This window comes from Lynx rufus, unplaced genomic scaffold (assembly GCF_022079265.1).
Source record: "Lynx rufus isolate CCGP_SWC_20201006 ecotype Redwood Valley unplaced genomic scaffold, mLynRuf1.p SCAF_8, whole genome shotgun sequence".
Lineage (NCBI taxonomy): Eukaryota > Metazoa > Chordata > Mammalia > Carnivora > Felidae > Lynx > Lynx rufus.
This window is the reverse complement of record NW_025814896.1, coordinates 3,359,584-3,381,949: the sequence shown is the minus strand read 5'-3', so window position 1 is coordinate 3,381,949 and position 22,366 is coordinate 3,359,584.

Sequence of the window (22,366 nt, the reverse complement as noted above, 5' to 3'; positions counted from 1 at the left end):
ACTTGGAACTCGGAGTTTGTCTTTGATCCCTTTTTGGAAAGAAACCGGCTTGGCAAAGCTTCTGTTTTTTTATGGCTGCTTTTGTGCCCAGCTCCTAATGGTGAGTATTAAGAATTTCTTCTTAGAGTCAGAGGGGTGAAAAGGAATTTTTCATTCAAAAATGACAAAACAGATTTATGTTGGAAATAATGGGAGCTTTGTTGGTGCCCTGACACAGTATGTGAAAAAAGGGGGGACAGAAATCTCTTTTATTGGCCAGATTGTACAAGTTCATGCTTGGGTCTCAAGAGAAGAGCAAGGTCTTTCTTCTTGTTGGCAAGTTGTTTTCAACAAAAGATTCAGAATGCCTTTTCTTTTTTCTTTCTTTTTTTTTTCCTTTTTTTTTTTTCTTTAATAAAGGAAGGATATAGTTAGTTGACCAGGATTAGCTAGGGATTAAGGGCCGGTTGACTTTGCAATATTCCTACCTGCCTGCTGTGCATATTCTTGAATTAACAATGGTAAATAATCAAAAGGGTATTAAAATGTGAGTTGGGCCACAGAGGAACAGCCCAGTACTCATCTTTCTGTTGTACCAAGGTCCACTGGGCCTCACTGGAATTCTGTGGTTTTGAATTTATAACACCCAGGGATCTGGGGGCTTCTGAAAGCCACACTTCCAGGCACACTGCAAATAGCCATGATGTGGGGTAATTTTCTTTAATGGTGAAGTTGATTAAGAATCCAGGTTCCATTTAATTGCTAGGCTTGTTCATGGCCAGCCATACACTTATCGGCTGAGACACATTGAAACGGCACAAAGGGCCGTCAGAGCGGCGAGGCCAGTGCCAGGACTGCCACAACCACCTGACAGAAGACGTAACCCACTGGGAAAGGGGCCTGACCGCAGCCGCTTCTCACCTGCTCAGTTAAATTTAACTCAGAAGGCTGGGAGGACGGTTTGATTAATTCCGTATCTCAGCGGAAATCGAAGCATCTTAGAAGATCAAGGTTTCAGAACTCTCCTGGGGGAAAAGACATCAGCCACACGGCACAAAGGAAACCCTTCTGTTTGTCAGAGAAACACCTAATTGTGCCTTTTCCTCCTTGAAGAAGTTTATAAACATTTGCAAGTTGTCAGAAATAATTAGTCTAAAATTGTTTCATAAACCATGGGATGAAACAGTACGTGCCTTGTTGAGATCAAAGGGCTCCTGTTACCTCCTTGTTAATGCACTTGAGACTCCTGAAAGCGAGCCCCTGGAATCGGTGGTGGCTTCTGTTGGCTCTTGATGGTGGGGGAGGGGGCAGAAGGATTTCGATGCGGAGCATCAGAGAGGAAGGTGCAGGAGTAAGGCCGTATGTGTCCACAGAGACTGGCGTGGGTCTTGAGCAGAAACACTGCTCGGGGCCAACAGGTGTGAAAGCCTTTTTCCCTGGGAACCTCAGGCCCTGTATTCCTTCCAGGATTGCAGCCGGTGAAGCCGGGATCTATGATCTTGACCTTGCAAGGTGGGAATCGGCGTGTCCACCTGCACTTCCACGGACGAAGTCAGAGCAGGGGCTGGTGAGTTCATCTGACCGAGTCTCCGCCCCAGCACTGCCACCTCCGTGGACAAGCCACGTCGTCCCTCTGTGTCTTAGTCCACTCATGTCTAGGGTGTGGATCAGAGACACACTGCCCTCCTGGGTGAGGTGGGTGGTGTTGCAGTCGACCGGTCGGTTTGGTGTCTAGCCCAGAATAAGCTCTGGGTGACAACAGCTCTCGAGCTCTTACTGGTATTCGGTATCAGTGCCCGAAGAGAGCAGACATTTGCCGAGGGCTTCCTGTCCTTTGGTGTGTCCCAGGTGCTGGGGGAGGCCCTGGGGGCCAGCTCTGAGCAGAGGAGGAGACTTCCTCCTCTTCTGGGAAGTCAGAGGGGAGGCCAGCTCACTGCTCGCCTTCAGGGCTGCGTGGAGGTGTAGAGACGCAGGGGTGAGGCACTCAGTAGCCACACACACACATAAATGACATTTGCTTTTGGTGATCCATCTGTTCTTTTTGGTGACAGGGTCTGTTACTATATGGATCAGAAGTTTGATGTCTGAAGACTCAAACTCTTCCCTATCCTTGGAGTTGCTTTTTCCTTCTCTCCACCACCCACCCATCTTCTGTGGATTTTATTTCCAGTTGCTGGTCCTGAAAGAACAATGTGGACACTCTGCAGTGGGCCGCTCTCCTGCCTGTCTCAGCCTGTGCCTGTCTTCTCATCTCCTGGCCAAGTCCCCTGATACAGGGACAGCCACCCAGGCAGAGCGTGACTGGCGGCAGCGAGAACACAGATGAAAGCCCAGCTCTTACCTGTGCAGACAGGGTGACGATACTGCCTGCGGATGTCATCTGACCCCTTTGAGGGGTTCCCCGAAGTTCAAACACAGGACTTTCTATTATGATGTTCCACAAACAGTCCCGGAAACCCTCCTGTTGTGTGAAATCATGCATTAAGAAACAAACAAAACAAAACAGCAATTAAAAGCAAAACGGGGCTATGGGTAAGAAAGGGTCAGGACGGATTTCTCCAAACCTATGGAATTTTGGAACCGAAGCACTCACAGAAAGATAGCAATGGCAATGAAAACACGAGCCCCATTCGATCTAGGATCATGGTCAGAGAATCCCTCAAGGCTTAAAACTCCCAGCGGGCACCTCCTTCTGTGAGATGGAGGTCTTGGAGGGTATTCACATTGAACAGAGGTGGTCTTAAAAATGAAAAAAGCGAACGCAGGGTGTGCCTGAATACATTAATCTGTTGTTCTGAGGCAGGGAGATGTGGCTGTGGCTTCTTGTGCACGTGCAAATTCTCCAGGTGGCCCGGCCAGCAGAGAGCCAAGTGGCTCTTGAAGCCACTAAGCAGCCACTGCTTGCATTAAAGGAAGGCATTTGTATAGATTTTAAGTATTTTTTTTTAATTGATAAGGCTTGCTTTTCAAGTGGGAGAAAGCTTGCCCCTGACTGCTTCAAGCCATTAATGTGCTTGGAGAAACCACGTGTGTGCACGGTGCCCCCACGGTCCCTCCTTTCTGGTGTGGTGGAATCTGCCCACGGGCCACCCTTCACCACGACCCAGGAGTCCTGCACATTGCGTCACTGGGGGGGCCGTGCAGAGGATGCTCACGGGGGCCCTGTGCTCCCGCGGAAACACTGCTGTCCCGCTTGAGGTCCTCTGTACCTTTGGAGTAAGGGCCCATGCTTTCATGTTGCACTAGTAACATCTGGAAAGTTCTGTGGCTGATCCTGCACGCTGGCTGGTGGGGTCACTGGGTCCTGTGTCTCATCACACATCAAATGGGGTGTTGGAGGGTGTGTTGGGGGGGTGTGGTCTTTAGCATGGAGCTGGCTGTATGGAAGTAGGGGGGCATTACAGAGGTTGCCCATCCTTGGGGACGGCAGTGCAACAGGGGTGCCAGGCCAGGGGAGACAGGCCATCTCCCCCACCAACCCAAGCCGGTCTGTCCTCCTGACCCCGGGTGAGTCCTACTGCTTTGTCTGCTCCCCCCACAGAACCTCCCTCCCAGCCTCCATTGTCTTTTTTTTTTTAAATTTTTTTTAATGTTTATTCATTTTTGAAAAACAGAGAGAGACAGAGAGCCAGCAGGGAAGGGGCAGAGAGAGAGAGGGAGACACAGAATGTGAAGCAGGGTCCAGGCTCAGAGCTGTCAGCACAGAGCCCGACACGGGGCTTGAACCCACGGACTGCGAGATCATGACCTGAGAGCCGAAGTCGGACGCTCAACTGACTGAGCCCCCCAGGCGCCCCGCAGCCTCCACTGTCTTTGCTCAACAGCTTCTATGCCGCCCCCCCCCCGCCAAACAAATCAGTCCCTCTACCACCCACCACCGACGCTGTGGCTGGAGGGTCTCCTTGGTGCCAACACCATTGTGACTTCCTTGCTTTACTTCTAGTGCTTCATCTTTTCTTGAGAGAAGTGACCGAATGTTTACCACCGTCTGCAAGGCCTGGCCCCCTGCGCTTCCCCTCCAAGTGTCTGCCTCTCCTGCTAACTCGCCACGTTCAGACACACTGGGTGCCTTGCAGTTTCTCTGCTTCCTTTCCCTTTTCCCTCAAAGGCCTTCACATATGCGAGTGTCTCTGGCAGGTGGATACGCACCCTGGTGGACTCTTACCCCTTCTGGAAGCCTCTGTGGCCCCAGGAGCTACACCGGCCTGGCACACGTGGCCAAGATGCTCCGCGTCTCTCTCCAGCACTCCCAATGTCTGTCGTCCCAACGGGTCTCCAGGGGCTCACAACCATGACCGACATATTCAGCACCTCCACCTCTGTGTGGGGCACATAATAGCTGCTCAATAAATAGTCACTTCTTCATGGAGAAATAAAGGCTTGAGAGCTAGAAAGATAGGGCACCCACCGTGTCTTAGAAACATGCAACTCCCGTATCAATGGCACATTCGAAACAGATTATGATGATCATGTGAAGACAGGCCCCCAACTCAGGGGGGGTGGGCGAGACAGGAAATGAACGTTAACATTGGCACTGAATGTGAATCCTGCGTGCCCCGAATGGCCCTCACATGCACTCTTGAGCTTTCTGGAGTGGTCCTCACCCAGGACAGAATGTGCATGAGAAGCTGGGGTTAGCAGTGGTAGACAGGGTCGTACAGTGTCTCTTCAACAGCATCATAGGGCCACTTGGGGCCAAACACCTCAAGGCAGGTCACACTGTTGGGAGTTACGTGGCTTTTCTTTGGAATCTTTGAAATCTCACACCGTCTGCATTTCTATGTGTTTTGTCAAAGCGAAAGCCCCTCCATTTCATCCCCCAAATTCTCCAGCAACTAATTTTCTCTGTGGATACATGCTAGCATCTTATTAACTTACTTTACAACAATGAGAGCAAACAAAACCATTTTTGTACACTTGCTTTTTGTACTTAACCAGTTGTGGCTCGCTTTCTAGGGAAGTACATCTCAGCCTCACTAACTTCTCTCTTCGTTGCAAACGACGAAATGGCCATAGTTTAATTAATCAGTCCCGTGTTGATGGAGATCTCGTCGTTTCCAATTTTTCACTATTACAAACCATGCTGCAGAGACCATTAAAAAAAAAAAAGTTCTTGCATAATTGGGTGATGGTTTCTGTAGGATAAATTCCTTCCTAGAAATAGAATCCAAGGGGCAAGTGGTGCGAACATTTTAAATATTAATTGACATTGCCAAATTGCCATCCACAGAAAGGCTGTGAAAAACGTATACTCTTAACAATCAGTGAGAACTTAGAGCAGAGAGGATGCTTTTGGGTGGAAGTGACAGAACACCCCACTTGAAATGGTGGAAACGGATAAAAACGAAAGGGTTTGTGTGAAGGGAAAGTCTGCTGGAGGGACGTCACAGGTGTTCTTGGAGTCTGGTTGTGTCTGGGTCCTGGCTCAGCCCTGCTGTCTGCCGTGCATGTGCCCTATTTTTAGGCCAGTCTCTCCCGATGGTCACGGGAAGGCTGCGCCCAGCAAAAGGTGGCTGCGTGGTCCCTGGTCCACAGCAGGGGAGAAGAACTTCTGGGCACAAGCCTGGGAATCGCTTAAGCCCAGGCCGCCCGCTCTGATTTGGCTCACATGCTGCCCCCGAACCAATCGATAGGCTCCCCCCGAACCACTCGGTGTGGTTGGGGCAGTGTGACACAGTGGTGGCTTGGCACTGGGGCCACACGTTCTGGCCCCGTGGCCGCCCGTGGCCTCTGCTCACACTCGGCTGAGTGTGGCTTCACAGGTGTGCGGCTGGGGTCTGCACCCACGGTCAGAAGGGTTTACCCGTGTGCGGTTTAATGCTCTGCTGTCACCATCTGGACATTCCTAACAATTGTTGAACAAGGAGCCCCATGCTTCCATTTGGCTTTGGGCTCTGCAAACCATGTAGCCAGTCATAGATGGGAACTGGAGTGTTTCTAGGAAAAGGGGGAATACAGCCAAGTCAACAGCACACAAAGGTTCGCTGCAGTGGCCTGTGCTAACTGATATGATTCAGGCTGACTTTCCCCTTGAACAGTTTTGTCACCTGCCGTCTCTAATCCCGTGCCCTGTATGTAAAATGATGGGACTGGGTGACGTGGTCTTCAATGGTGTTACTGCTCTGATGTTCTCCTCCTAATGAGGTCTGCCTCTGTGAGGCTGTGAAAATTCATCTGTACCTTGTACCAAGTTTATGGACATGATGATATTTGCAAATATAAGTTGCCTCAACTGTACCGGTATTAAAAAGTGACTGAATTTAAAGAAAAAGAAAAACTTCCGTTACCAGAATGGAAAACTGAATTGGTGGGGACCAGCCTTACTTAGGTCTTAGCGACCACCTAGTTATGGGGAATTTCCAACAGGAAAATCCTAAGGTTTAGGGCAGTGCTTTGTAAAGATTCTTGAGGGGTGCCTGGGTGGCTCATTGGTTAGGCGTCCGACTCGATTTCGGCTCGGGTCATCATGTCACGGTTCAAGAGTTCAAGCCCCGTGTCAGGGTGTGTGCTGACAGAGCCTCCTTGGGATTCTCTCTCTTCCTCTCTCTCTGTCCCTCCCCCACTCGTGCACGTGCTCGTTCTCTAACTCTCTCAAAATAAATAAACATTAAAAAAAAAGATTCTTGTAAATGGGTAACAGCTTGGTGTAGTGGATTAGACATATTTTCTTAGTCTGCTTTCTTTTCTTTTTTTTTTTAAATGTTTATTTTTTATTTTTTTATTTTTATTTATTTATTTTTTTTAAAGTTTATTTATTTTTGAGACAGAGAGAGACAGAGCATGAACGGGGGAGGAGCAGAGAGAGAGGGAGACACAGAATCGGAAGCAGGCTCCAGGCTCTGAGCCATCAGCCCAGAGCCCGACGCGGGGCTCGAACCCACGGACCGTGAGATCGTGACGCGAGCTGAAGTCGGACGCTTAACCGACTGAGCCACCCAGGCGCCCCATGTTTATTTTTTATTTTTGAGACAGAGAGAGACAGAGCATGAACGGGGGAGGGTCAGAGAGAGGGAGACACAGAATCGGAAGCAGGCTCCAGGCTCTGAGCCATCAGCCCAGAGCTCGACGCGGGGCTGGAACTCACGGACCGCGAGATCGTGACCTGAGCCAAAGTCGGACGCTCAACCGACTGAGCCACCCAGGCGCCCCTCTGCTTTCTTTTTAAAAGTAACCCAGTAACGGGGGTGCCTGGCTGGCTCAGCTAGTAGAGCATGATACTCTTGTTCTTGGGGTCGTGAGTTCGAGCTCCACGTTGGGCGTAGAGATTACTTAAAAAATACAGTCTTAAAGAAATAAAAGTAACCTAATTATTGTTCTCTAATTGAGGAGAAAAGCAGACACTTAACTGGCATTTAAGTATTTCTAATGTGCTTCCTTTCCGTCCTTATACATGGTCCCATCCATACAGATTTCAGCAAAAACTATATGGTCCAGCTTCCAAAAAAGCAATTGATATTTAATTTAGCTATCAATACATAAATACTCTGATAAAAAGTAAAAAAGAGAAGAAAGTGGAAGGATTCCAGGTAAGCTCAGAGTCCTTCCTGATCCACTCTCTGACTACTCATTCTCAGCCTTGCCCCCTTCTCAGATAAAACCACTGTCAGCACGTCTGCATCTCCTTCTAGAATGTTCTATGCATTTAGATAGCTATCATCTATCTGCACGTGGATACCCACAGAAAATATCGAAAACATTGTTTTGAGCTAAAGGGCATCATCATATTTGCTTCTTTTCAGTTTTTTGATGTTTATTTATTTATTTCGAGAGAGAGAAAGAGAGCGAGCGAGTGCACATGAGTCAGGGGAGAAGCAGAGAGGGAGGGAAAGAGAGAGAATCTCAAGCAGGCTCCCCACCCCACCCCACCCGTCAGTGCAGAGCCCTATGCAGGGCTTGAACTCACGAACCGTGAGATCATGCCCTGAGCCGAAACCAAGAGCTGGACGTTTAACCGACTGAGCCTCCCAGGCACCCCTCTTGTCACTTTTTCAAACTCAACATAGCTTGGTGGGTTTTCTGCGTAATCCTATGCAGACCCACCAAGCCCTTTTAACAGCAGGCATTGGTGCCACAGAAGTGTTCCACATCTTATACAGCCTCCCTGGGCCTTTCAGTTGATTTACGGTTTTCAGTATTTCACACAATCAGCGATGTGGACATCACTGCACACAACTTTGATGACAATGTATCTGGTCAGCATGGATCCCCCAAAACTGTTAGGAGGCCATAGGATATGGCACTTTGGGGGTCCCTGCGAAGGGGGCTCTGAGATGGTTGAGTGGGGAGTGATCCATACCTCTGGGGTGCAGAGGCAGTGGGAGTGGACTGGATGGGGGGACCCTGGATGTGATGAAGTTGTACCAAGGCCCCAGTCACTCCCATGCTTGGGGGTAAGCCCTGGAACAGAAACAGCTCTTCAGAGTTGTTCTGAGCTGGGGCCATGGGGCTGGGTGTTTGCACTCAGATCAATCGGTCGCTGAATGTGGGCTGCCCTAAGCGCTGGTCTTCAGCAATCCCAGGGGGGTTGAGGAGGCAGAGGCACCAGGGTGGGCACTCGGCTGGGGCCACCAGCCACACCCGGGGCAGCCTAGGGATGGAGAGAGAGGTGGGGTCATGACGCAGAGCCCCAAGGACCCTCGGGGGCCACACGTCCTAGAGGCAGCATGTGAGATGGCCTCTAGGGGTCACGGGTTTGGAGGTGGTCCAGCGAGAAGACCATGCATCGCTTGATTTCAAAGGGAGGAGACATTGTCAAGAGAACCCCAGGCCAAAGCCTTGGCCATCTTCAGCGAGGGCCGCACTTGCATTTCTGTAGCCATCTCCAAGCACGGCCCTTTTTCACAACCGCTTAGACTCTGTTAGTTCTGCCGCCCAGACACGGGTAACTTAAGCACAGCTTTCTCTCCCTCAAGGCAAATGGCTTTTAAGGCGATGCGCCGGCTGGACACCATTGCCGATGCCTCTGGCAGAGCTGGCGAGACTCTAAATGTGAATTGCCACCCATTAGCACATGCTGCTCTCGGCCGCACATCAGTTGGATGAACTTGAATAAATTGGGGTTTGATAACTTATTTTTACACAATAAATTTTATTAAACATAAATGGGAATCATTAGCTGAAACACTTAATTAAAGCCATGGCCAAATTAGATACATGCTAAGGAGAGTCCTCTAGATTTATTGCCCGATGATCTATAGGCTCGCTCAGTAATATACTCCCGGAAACCTCCTTAATGAAGCTATTAAGTGCATAAATATCATATGTGCCAAATGGCGAAATTTAGCGATGATCTAACCCAATTTACTTGCTAAGTAAATAAACCATGTGGAAAGAAACCAATAATTTATGCTGAGGACGACCACCGGACAAAAATCCTCACCTGCCTGAAAAAAGACCTTTTAAAAGAAGCAATTTATTTTACCTGGAGGCTAGGAAGTGAGGAACTTCACACCAGCAAGCCATCGTCAGCTTCTGAACTTGTCCCCCTCTATTTCCTGAACTCGCCTTCTTGCAAATGCAAAGCACACACCGTGGGCCACGGACGCAGCCGGGCTTTGATGCGCTGCACCACTTGGCGTGGAGTCCGGCAGTGGCTCCTTCTCAGGAGTGCTCCTCTGCTCAGAGTTGGGTGGGCTCTTGGCTGACCTGGCACCGGGGTCTGGGAGGCCGGGGAGGGCTGCCGGTGTGTGCAGTGTGGAGCTGGGGCCTGGAAGGCACCCCGCCAGCCTTAGAACCTTGCTTATCTGACCCGTCACGCCTTCACTGGCAGCGGGTGGATGGAGCTCAAGCCCCTCATTCAGGAGCCCAGCTGAGGCGACTGCAAGGTAATGACCCATGCATGACTGTGGCCACAGAGGGTGCTACGAGACGGGCCCTCCTTCCCTGTTACCCTCACCCACTGCTCTCGCTTTTTGCTTACTGCTCCAGCTCTGTCGGTACCTTGACCCTTCCCTTCCAGCACCTGAGTGCCCCCAGCCCCCCAGTAACCACGCGGCTGCACGGCTGCTCCCTCCCTCCACGGAGACCCGTCTGCCAGCTCATCCTCTCTCCTCACCACCTCTGAAGAGGACGCCCAGGCCCGTCACCCCTCACCCTGCCTGGCATGGTCTCGTGTCCTGGAGCTTGTCACCTGTTGGTGACATACTTGGTATGTATTCATTTACAGTCTCCCTTCCCATGACTGCAAATGCCGCTGGAGCCAGGGGAGAGGGTGACCGCTCATTTTGTTCACTGTGGATCCCTGGCATCTGATTCAGTGTCCGGCACATGGTCGGTACTCGTCACACTGGTTTCCTCGATAGATGGATGAATGAATAACGAGCAGCAGCCACGTAGAGCTCCCGCTGTGTGAGGACGCACACTCCACCTGCCTGGAAACAGCCAGCACCCCGCGGGGACCTGGCACGGGGGAAATGGGAGATCGTAAGAGCTGGTGGGGTCTTCCCGTGGGAAGTGCAGGGTCCAGGAAGTGAGCTGACGGTGGGGGGGGGGGGTGCTGGGCAGGAAGTCGAGTCCAGCGGGGACCAGCCAGGTGAGCCGGCTGCCGAGTGACTGGCTAGTGATGCTGGAGCCTGGTGAGCCGGGGCCAGAGGCCTGGAACCGGAGGCACAGGTGGGCAGGTAGGGACAGCGGCCTTGGAAGGCAGGACCGCCCTGAGAATGTGTGTGGTGAACAGGGAGAGGCCACGGACAGAGAGGCAACATGCACAAGGGGCTGAGGAAGACGTGCCCTCCAGGAGGGGAGCAGCGGCTCCCAGAAGCAGGACGGAGTCCAGGAGGGCTGGGGCCCAGCTGCAAAGGCAGAGCCAGCCAAGGGCTCTGTCAACCGAGTCACCGTCGCTCTGTGGCCAAGAAGGGTCAGAAGCATGGCTATCGGCCTGAACCAGAGGCTGTCGTGGTGACCGGTGGGTCTAAGTCAAACTGTAGCAAAGAGAAGACAGCATCAAGGGGAGAATGGAGACTGAGGGGACACTCTTTCCGGACTGCTGGATCTGTAGCAGTAAATCCTATTTACCAAGGGGAATCTGAAGGTGAAGTTTGCTCAAGTCGACCCAGGTCTGCCTGCCTTCACAGAGTGGCTGTGGTCATTCTGACAGTGATTTCCCAAGTATGTGGATGTGTTTGGAAGATGCTTTGTGGTGGCCCAGGGACATGGCACCAAGTGACACTCCCATAAGACAGGTGAGTACTGGCCTTTCCAACCATCGGTCCTGAGCACAGAAAGCAAAAGGACACCTGTAGGTGTGATGTTGTCTCGGGCGCCTCTCTTCCACTTGCCAATCTTCCTTCCGCACAAAGATAGCAGCCTTGGGGCGCCTGGGTGGCGCAGTCGGTTAAGCGTCCGACTTCAGCCAGGTCACGATCTCGCGGTCCGTGAGTTCGAGCCCCGCGTCAGGCTCTGGGCTGATGGCTCAGAGCCTGGAGCCTGTTTCTGTGTCTCCCTCTCTCTCTGCCCCTCCCCCGTTCATGCTCTGTCTCTCTCTGTCCCAAAAATAAATAAAAAACGTTGAAAAAAAAATTAAAAAAAAAAAAAAGATAGCAGCCTTGCAGACAGAGCACCGGCTGGATGCATCACATCACTGGGTTCTGTGAACGGATCCCCCAGCTCATCTGGTATCGCAGGCAAAGGAGGTTCATGTTTCTTTAAGGTGGTGATGTCAAGTTTCTCCTAAGAATGCGTTAAGTTAAAAAAAAAAAGTGAGTCCATTAAAAAAAAAAACAGAAAGCTAATTAATTAGGTAATGTTAACTAACAGACGGCCTAGAGAGAGGGCCAGGCTGGGGGTGGGGGGGAGGTGGTGCAGGGTGGGACACCATGGCCACAGCCACAGCATGCTACAAAGACGATCTGGCAGTGCCCTGAACCTGGGATCCAGAGAAAGAGAGTTTGTGACAGCGACCATGGATAGTCTAGTTAGCATTCTACCGGGTCCAATAGTGTCCTCTCTCCTCTCCCCCCAAGTCACGTCTACTGGGAACCTCAGGGTGCGACCTTATTTGGAAATAGGGTCTTTGCATTATGTGATGAGTTAAGATGAAGTTGCTGCTGGAGTAGGGTGAATCTTAGCCCAATGACGGGTGTCCTCGTCAGAGGGAGATCTGGATGCGTAGACAGGCAAGGGAAGAAGGTCACGTGACAACAAAAGGCAGAAGGTGCAGTGACGTGCCTGCCAGCCACACCATGCTCAAGATGGCCAGCCGCCCCTAGCAGCGGGAAGGACCTGCCCCCAGCGGCTTGGAGGAAGCACGGCGGGACTGCCGACACCTTGAATTCAGACCGGCGGCCTCCAGGTCTGTGAGAGATCCAATGTCTGTTGTTTTCAGCCACCGGGTTTGTGGTGCTTTGTTACAGCAGCTGCAACACACGTGTACAACCACTTACTGAAAACCGATCAATAGGTGAATTAACGATTAAGAAAAATGGCCTTCTGCAGCACACTGGTGAGCATTTTGACATCCCTAAGATTTCTTTCTCGCAAAGTGTTACTCTGGGTGAATCCTCCGGAAGCCATATGGTGAAAACACAAGATTCTGACCCAAGCCATGGGGTCTTCACAATATTAAGCATATTTTATCTTAAAAGAAAAAGAAAACTACGGACCTTTGCATGACAAGTAGGTTTTTGCCAATGTGTATTTTTATTTCCAATAAAGTTGACGGGATCGGGCAGTAGGACAGGTGGCCTGACTTGGAATAATGATCCTTCTGGATGTATTCTTGTCTTGCTCTCATTTACAGCCTTCGAGGCATCAAAGCATATTTTCATAAAGCCGACCCTTCTATATGAAGGCAGATTTATCATTCAGATCCATCATTAATTTCCCAATGACGTTCTCGCTGGCCATAAAAAAGACGTAGAGCTCTTTACGAAAATTTTATTCCAGAGAAAATGGTCTTGGAACATGGTTCACACCGACCTCTTTTAACTTCTGGCTCTCTGTGTTGTGATTATTAAGTAATAATGTCGCTTCCTGCCGACATCACTCTTCCCTCTTTGTACTTCAGGAAGCAAGCGGTGCCTTTTGGAGTGGAGGACAAGTCAGCACTGAGTCACTGCCTCGTGCTCCTGGCTGGTCCCTGTGTGCCTGCTGAGATGGCGGTCTTACATCATCTTTTATGAGTACATCAACTTATTTGCAATTAAGTTTAGATTGTCTAATAAAATCTGGTGACATTTTAGCTTACAGTTTATGTCCCAGTAAAAGGCTCCAAATGTTATTGCCATAAGAATCCATGTGACAACTTGACATAAACCTTTTATTTCGGGCCGGACAGCTGACTGTGCGTTTAGAAATGGTAGGGCAGGGAGGTGGAGGGGACCAGAGGTCGTGACTGTTGGTGATCCCCGAGGCTTCGTTTTTACTGCCAAGTTCTCCATCTAGAACTCAGAACTCAGGAACAGGAGCCCTACCCTCCCTCCTTCTTTTCCCATCTAATGATCTATGCACGCATTTATTTTGCACTGTGGTAAGAGACGTAACATGAGCTCTACCCTCTGAACGCATCTTCCCGTGCGCAACACCCTGCCATTAACTATGGGCACAACTTTGGAGACAAAGCGGACCTCTGGAATGCATTCATCTGGCATGACTGAAACTTCATACCCACTGAGCAGAGACTCATCTCCCTCCTGCTCTAGTCCAGGACAACCACCATTCATTCCATCCTCTAATTCTATGAGCATGGCCATGTTAAAATCCTCCTACAAGTGGAATCCTGCAGTGTTTGTCCGGCTCATTTCACTTAGCATAGGATCCTCCACGTCCCCCCGTGTAGTTGCAGGTGGCTCAATAACATTCCACCGCATGCACAAACCGCACTTTCTGTACCCGTTTGTCTGTCCACTGACAGACATGTGGGCTGTTTCACGTCTTGACAACCGAGAACAAGGCTTCAGTGAACGTGGAGGGGCACCTGTCTCTTCAGATCCTGATTTCAGTTCTTTTGGATGAATACCCAGAAGTGGGATTGCCGGGTGGAAAGGGGTTGAGATGTCACTGGACGTGAGCTTTGGGTCTGGGCAACAGCTGTGAGAGCTGAAGAAATCTCAGAGGGAGTCAGACAACGCTGGCAGGATTGTTTCCGGTTCTCAGAAGGTCTCCGAACTCAGCTCAGGAAAGGTTACTTTCGTAACAGTCATACAGGCACCACATAGACACCTCGCTCAGGGGTTCTCTGCTGGGAGCGATCCCCTTGCCCGGGGACGGCTGTCTGGAGACAGGTTCTGGTTGTCACATCTTGAAGGAGGGTAGCAGGCACCTCCTGGGTGGGAGGCAGAGACGCGGCCACCCATCCTGTGATGCGCAGGACAGCCCCACCACAGGGAAGGATCCAGCCCCGAATGGTGACAGTCACCACGGCTGAGAAGTACTGATGCCACTGAACTTCCGCAGTGACAAAGCCCTGACTTTTCAAGGTCCTGCCTAAGGGTCCTTTGTCTTTCCACCCAAATCATGTTTTTGCTCAGTCCTTGAAAATGATAAGCCTGCTGTACGAGAAATCACCGGGCAAGGTCACGGGGCCACCGGCTCCTGGGAAAGCACGTGGTGATTTTAGGAGAGGGGAAGTAGGAGAACAAAATAGGCAGCCAGGTGGGGGAAGGAGGAAAAAAGCCCCCATGATCTGCTTCAGTTTTCTGTTGAAAGAGAGGCACCTTCGAAGCAGTGACTTCATTTTCAAACAGGAGGCACATCTTTTGAGGAAAAATCACCCAGTGCCTTTGGAGTAGCGTTCCAAAGGCCCTCAGGATTTATGACCCCAAACTATGCTAATAGGTGCTCTGGATGAACCTCTAGGTCTGACGTGGATGGAGTGTGGAATATTCCATGACTCTTACATCTTAAAAGCTTACAGATTCCAGAAATGAAACCAGTTCATGCATAAAATATCCACTCCCAGAGCACGGTCATTTTCACGCTTGCCCTTGTGTGGGGATCTGGGTTATAAAGTACTGTGGTTAGACCCGAAAATCCTCAGCCGTGTGGAAAGAGGCCCCTCTATTTATAGTTCTCCTCGCGATGATTTACAGCATAGGCATTAATCTCCATCCGAATCCTGAGCCCCCAAACGCCTAAGGAGATATGCTAAACCCTTTTCCCCGTGGCATTCTTCCAGACAGAATTTAAGAGACACTAGAGGGTGGCACATTTATACTGAGTTTGCAGTTTCCTAAACATGAAGAAGATGAACGGCTCTCAGTTAAGGAACACGGGTCAGATAGGAGCTTGAAATTGAATATTTGAGCTGACACAGGAGAGAAATACAGAGAGTGGCTCCATGAAGTTTCTGGCATCTCTAAGCTTCATGAGACCCTGTGATTAGAAACAGATTGAGGTCAGAGAGCATGGTTCTATTCGAATTAACGAAAAAGCCAAATTGCTCAGAGTGCTAGTTTCTGCGCCATATGTCTGGCTGCTAGGTCTGGAGGGGCTATGGTGACCTCTTCCGCAGGGTGGAGGCATCACGTGGGTGCCGGCCCTCGCCTCCCCTCTCCTGTCTGCTTTGGTAACTTGAGATTCCAAATAGATTTTGGTAGAGAAAAACACAAAACGACTCTTATTAATTCAAAGAAGGAGGGTCTGTTCGTGAGAAGTTGGAGTGAACTATTTAAAAAGAGAAAATCAACTTGTTTACTCTTGGAGGCAGAGGAAGCTTGGAGAGTGGACCTTGTTGTCAAACAGATTTGGTCAGATCTAAATGCCCATTCACCAGTCTGCAACCTTAACCCTACTGAGTCTCCAGAGCTCACTGGGGCTGCTGCAGGGGAGGGTCTGGAGAGCAGCCCTGCGTAAATGCACAGAGGAGGTGGGGGGGTGGACGGCAAGTGAATGGAGGTCTTGGTCCCCAACCTTGGGTTCCTGTTGACCTTGTCAGGCCCTGAATCATTTAGACTTCTTGGGTAGCAAGCAACAGAAACAATCTCAGGCTCTTCAGAGCCACGAAGGAACTTACCAGATGGCTGTCGGATGGCTGGTATGTAGACAGAGTGGAGACAGATGCAGAATTAGGCCCAGGAGCAGGAAGGAAACCAGGGAAGCCGCCTTCCAAGTGCAGAGCTGAGCTTTGGTGGGCATTACCGCTGGAGGCAAGTTGATGGCCTTGGTGTTTTCCTGACCCAAGTCCCTCCAGCTTTGGGTGACCAGCCCGTTCCTTACGGGAGGGTAAAGTGCACCTGTTGAGAGGCCCTAAGCCTCAGCATGGCGTGGGCAGTGATGTCCCCAAGTAAATCCAGATGCCGGCAGCCAAAATGCTAAATGCCACAAGCCCCACATGGCCTGTGGTTCCTGCCCACCCTGTGGCTCAACGCTGCCCTCCTCTTACGGGCTTTTCACTGTAGTCACCAACCTCTGCCAGCTGCATAAGAAGGGACTGTCAGTTCCAAGTCAGCTGCCCCAGCTTGTTTATCTGAAGTCAGGATTTTGCAGAAGCATTGGCTGCCACCACAAATATTCCTGTCACCAGGCAGGCAGCAAGTGGCATACACTACTGTCTTAGGGAGTTTTAGAACCTTTCTAATGATGCACTCCAAAACTTGGTCTTAGATCTCAAAAGTTTCCAAGTTACTTAAGAACCAGAGTCCCCAGAAATACCGTGGGCCAACGTTCATTCCCAACGCCCTTCGCAGGCAGGCCCTCTACGTGCGGGTTTGAATGAACGCTGAATAAATTATCAGCGTGTGTTAGCTCACGCAAATGCCCGGCTCCCCGTTTGTTCCCCTGTGTGCTGACATCTTTAGTATTCTGCGGGAAAACTCTGTAGATCTATTTCAAAAGTATCTTATTCTGTAACATTGTATGAAGAAATCTAGGGGAAAAAATACAGGCATATTGGCTAATTAAGAAAAAAACCCTGCAAAACTAAGAGAAACAAACAGCCTCTGAATTTCAGACTTATGAAATATTTATTCAGTGGCAAAGAAGACACGGAAGTCGGAAATGAACTTTGCAAAGTAATTACTTTTGATCCCAGCAAAATGCATTCAGAGGCCTTCAGGTAAACATCACCTTTGATAGGCAGGAGGTGAATTGTAAAGCAACATTATGCTTTTAAAGGAGACAAGGAGTGAATGAAAGTAAGTGGCTTGAAGGGCCTGTCGGAAAGCCTTCTGCGTGGATGGATCGTCTTGGAAAGGGCGGTGGGGAGGTGACTAGGAGGGTAAGATATGACCAAACGGCAAATGAGCAAAGCCAGAGGCAGCCAAGCCCAGAAAGGAGCTTCCTCCTTCTTAAAGAAACGTAAAATAATGCACATGTATTTATTTATTTATTTTTTTATTTTTTTAATTTTTTTTCAACGTTTATTTATTTTTGGGACAGAGAGACACAGAGCATGAACGGGGGAGGGGCAGAGAGAGAGGGAGACACAGAATCGGAAACAGGCTCCAGGCTCCGAGCCATCAGCCCAGAGCCTGACGCGGGGCTCAAACTCACGGACCGCGAGATCGTGACCTGGCTGAAGTCGGACGCTTAACCGACTGCGCCACCCAGGCGCCCCAATGCACATGTATTTAAAAAGAGTGTTTGTGCCACTAATTTTGATAAAGATCTTTCAAATGACATTAAAATGGAAACACACTCAAAGCAGACACCTCCTGGGAAAATGTCACTAGTTATGTTACACTTGTCTTCCGTTTTGCTCCAATGCTCTTAGGAAAATAGCTTTATCTTCAGTTCTCCCAGACTTGAAGGATGCAGTTTCAGGGATAAAGGAGCATTTTTTTTCTTTTTTGGTTGTAAATAAATTCTCTAGGGAGAGCTTGCGCTGTGGGAGCACAGCGGCTTTTCCAAGGTGTTTACCCGGGTGCTGTTTCCAGGGGTGTATGTTTGCCTGTGTTTTCTCTTTAGAGTTTTAAACCTCTGAGAGAGCAGACCAAGGTCCACTCCCAAGCTTACTGAGTGTTCAGAAGTAACAGCCTAACACCTCTGACCAAAGAACTCGTAAACAGCCCCAGTCCCAAGTTAATACATAGATGGCTGATTCCCCCTAAGACTCGGTGTTCCTGGGTCCACACAGACCCAGTTGGAGATGATCTGATGGCTTCAGACACAGAAAGCTTGTCTGAGGGCTATTCTCAAGCGGGTGTTTTAGGGAGGAAGACACACCCTGCCCGTTTCAGTCCCCAGACACGTCAGCGGTCAGTGCTACTGCAAACACATTCCCCTCTTTCAAAGTTGTTGGGAGAGGTATTTTATAAATTCCTCATATGAAAAGAAAAGCAGAAAAATTTGAATGCGTCTCTTTGCTTTCATAAAAACCCTAAAACAGTTTCTTTTAACTCAAATGTCATTTCCGAAACCCTTCCCTTGAAATCTTGGGACACTATTTGGAAAGAAACAGCAAACCCCCTTCCTCTCCCTAGCTCATAAGAAGAAGGGAAATTCCGCCATATATTTGAAAGAAAAGGCTGGAATAGGTCTATCTTTTCCCTGCTGGATTACAGAACAGCAGAGAAAGGTGAGCAAAGATTCAGAATAGTAATAAAGGTCAAGTCATCCCCCCAAAGAGGGCTCACAACTAATCTCAGCCTTTGTAATTGGAAAAATTGTGCATTTTGAAGATGTGCTTTGGAAGATCTGGAAAACAAGCCAGAACTGTTATGCGTGGGGCTATCCAGTGAGGCTGGTCCTCACCGTCCTCGGAAGTGGGAGGGGCGACAGGGAACGCTTCGGGCTTGCAACAAATGTTTACCGAATGCCAATGTGAACCAGTCCCGGGAACAGGCTTTGTGCACAGGCTGAGTTACTAGCAAAACTGGGGAGGGAGGAGGGCCACAGGATGCGAAAGGTAGAGAGAAGCCAGGCCAGGGTTCCACGGAGGTGGCGTCAGCAGGGCCCTCCAGGGCCGCTAGGAGGGGTTTCTCAGACTGAGGCTCGCACATATCCACAGTGGTTAGTCACTGTCTTAGGGACAGCCGTCAGGCATCTCCCAGCCAGTGCAGGCAAGGGGATCCGGGAGCCTCTGGGCCCTCCCTGGAAACAGGCGCAGTAACAAGAGGCTAGAAGTAAAAGCGCACAGAAGCCAGAGGGAGTGGGGGCCTGGCTCAGAAATGGTGAAAGGGACGGGGGTGGGGCTGGGGGTCTGGGTGGAGCACCCAGTGTCCTGTGCAGCAGGCAATGCAAACTAAAAGCCACAGTGCAGAAGGCTGGGTGCGCTCTCTGAGGCTCGCAGGCTCTCAGCCACGTGCGTGCGGCCCCGTCCTTCTCCCCCCGTCACAGATGAGCACACTGAGGCTAGAGAGCGGAAATCAGCCGCTAAAGGGCGCTGATGGCCAGCTGTGCAATGCCAGTTGGGCTCACACAAAATCCACCTGCCCTGCACCCACTCCCCTGCCTCTCCACTTCGGCCAAATGTCCTTCTAGCCATTTTGTTAGAAGAACCTTTTGGCCAAAACCGCTTCCTCCCTACGATTAAACAGCTCCGCTAGCTCAGCTCTGCTACTCTGTATGCTTTGTGGAATCCTGGTTTGTTTGTTTGAATACATTCTTTTCTTCTGCGAGCACGACAGGCAAAGGCCCCTCTCTCCCCCAGCAGATGCGCGGGTATCGCTAAGTGACAGTGAGAAGTAATTAGCACCCCAAGTCCCCACTGCCTGCAACCTGTCTTCGGCGGTTCTCGCGTTCCCTGTCAAACGGCTCTGAAGCCCATGGATAATTCATGGTTACATTCTGCATGCCGGCAGAGACTCTACTCTGGCTGCTGCTGGAGAAAGGAGCTCGGCTTACAGGGCGAGGTGGCTTTCCTTCTCCAAGAGGGTCTGACACACAGAAGTAACTGGCTGATGACCAGCTCCAACGGGTTCTTGGGAACGCACGGAGATGCCCGATAAACTGGCCCAAAGCAGTAGCCTGGGGACAGCTGAGGAGGTTCTGGGGCCCCTCGTTTCTCCCTTAAATGCTCTGCTGGTAGCTTTGAGGGTTTATTCATTAGCCCAGGGAGTCTTTATGGAGCCCCACCGGATGGATGCTGCCATCTCAATAGTGGGAGGACTGCTGAGGGCTTCCTTTGTTTCTTGTCGCAGGGAGGTGCCCACGGAGGCAGCTCAGGCCTCAGCTTCCCAGGCACGCGGGTGGGGGCAGGCTGCTGAGGGGCCTGGGGGGCTGCAGAGTGAGGCAAGTTCCCTGAGCTTCCATGAGGGCATCCAGTGCGGCCAGGAGGGAGATTCCAGGAAGGCAGGACATAAGGAGGAGGCCCGCAGGGGGAGCGGGCTCTGAGCTGACCTGGGCAATGCGCTGTCTCCTTGTATTTGATTTCTGGGATGGAGTCATTTCCTACTTTCAAAATTTTACTCTCTAACACACAGAGCACATACATCCGTCACAACAGGGTCTCAGACGGCAAGTGGCCAAGCTCTCCTTGTGTCTGTGTGTGAGAGTGTGTGTGTGTGTGTGTGTGTGTGTGTATGTGTGTGTAAGGGTATGCATATGCATGTTTGCATGAGCTGAGTGTGTGTGTGTCTGTCCGTCTGTGTGTGCATGATCAAGTGTATATGTGTGCACCTGATCCTGTGCCTGTCCGTGTGTTCACACTTGCGTGTGTGAGCATGTGTGCTCAAGTGTATACGTTTAAGTGTGTGCATATGTGCATACGTGTGCCTTCACGTACACGTGACTGGGTATTTGAACGGCATGTATGTGTCTGTATGTAGGCGTGAGTGTGTACGTGTAAATGTATGAACATGTGCACACATGGTCGTGTGTGCAAGCGTGCTTTGCTGTGTGGGTGGCAGGTGTGTCTGTGTGAGCGTGTGTGCGTGTACATGCCTAGGTGTAGGCAGGCACGCACGCACTCAAGGCTGAGAATGTCTCTTCTGCTCGCCCATGTCCACCCCTGCAAATCTTACTGGAACTTAAGGGCAGCATGCTCTTGGCATCACTCACTTCTCTTAACTCACTTTCTTCCACCTTCACAAGACTGGTGACTTTGAGACTTTCCTACGTGTATGTCTGGTCTGGCCACCTCTTCCACAATTTCTGGGAGCCTTAGTGTCCTATATGATTTCCTCCCGCTCCCAGCCTCGACTGACAGATGCTAAGTCACAGAGTCTTGACTCTTCAGTGGATTTATTTTGGTTTTTAATTGAAGTATAACATACACACAGAAAAATAAATCATAAATGTACAGCTTGATAAGTTTTCACAAAGCAAACATACCCATGGGATTACACCCAAGTCTGGAGATAACACGCTGCCAGCCCCCTTGTGCCCCCTTCCAGGTACTAGTGCCCTCATCCCCAAAGATAACCTCCATTCAATGCTGAATGTGCCACATTAGTCTTGCCTTCTCTGAACTGTGTACAAAGGAAACCATACAGTAAGCTTGCTTTTTGTGTATGGCTTCTGTTTGTGAGATCCACCCTTCCATTGCTTGTAGTGGCATTTCCCCCTTGTGATCTCTGTATAGTATTCCTCCACATGCAAATACCAAACCAATATATCCATCTTACTCCTGACGGGCAATTGGACTGGTCCCAATAGACTTTGGCTATTTTGAACACTACTTCTACGTACGAATATCCTTACAAATCGCTTCTGGTGGATGCGCATAATGCGTTTCCACTGGGTATCTACCCAAGAGTGGGATTCTGAGTTCCCTCTAGTCTTTGCTCAGACTCTAGCAGGAGCCTGAAACCAGGTTTGCCTTGATCTACCCCAGCCTGCATTCCCCATGCCGCAGAGCACATCTGTAGGAAGCCCAGCTCAGCTCCGCTCAGCAACTCCCAAAGCGTCCCCCACTTGTGGCACAGAATAAACCTTCCAGATACTTCTTACGTGATACACTGCAGAATACGGTCACACACTCCTCCTGTGGAGGCTCATGCCTCTGTGCTGTGACGCCACAGCCCTCTCCGTTCATCTGCTCCCTTGAATGCAGACTGCCCTCCTGGCTCGTTGTGGCACATGTAATGCAGTGAGAGTGACTCCGAACTGAAGCCTCGAGAGGCCCCGATGCTTCACACCTCTTCCTGGGATGTGAAATGTCTAGAATGAAATGCCATGTGAAGAGAAGTCACGGCGTCCTGGCTAAACCCAGCTCTGGCCAAGCCCCCTAATCAGCCCAGGAGTCCCGAGTTTTCATGGGGTTATGACGCAGCAAGAGACTAACGGGTGGACCCCAGCTGCTGGCCTTCCCTGCTGGACAGGTCTTGCCCTCTCCCCTCAAGCTCTTGCCCTGCCTTCCAGGCTCACTCTAGTACCTGCCGACCCCCGTGGGTTTTGTCCTGGCTCTCCACCCTGATGTCATCTCTCCTTCACCAGAGCACTCAACACTGATCTTCACTTCTCTTAGGCCACTTGCCCGGCCTGGAATGCCACTGGGTGAGTGCCTACTTTTCCTCCAGAGCAGTCTTCTCCAGAATGGGACGGTCATCATCCTCCACGGCACCACTGCTTC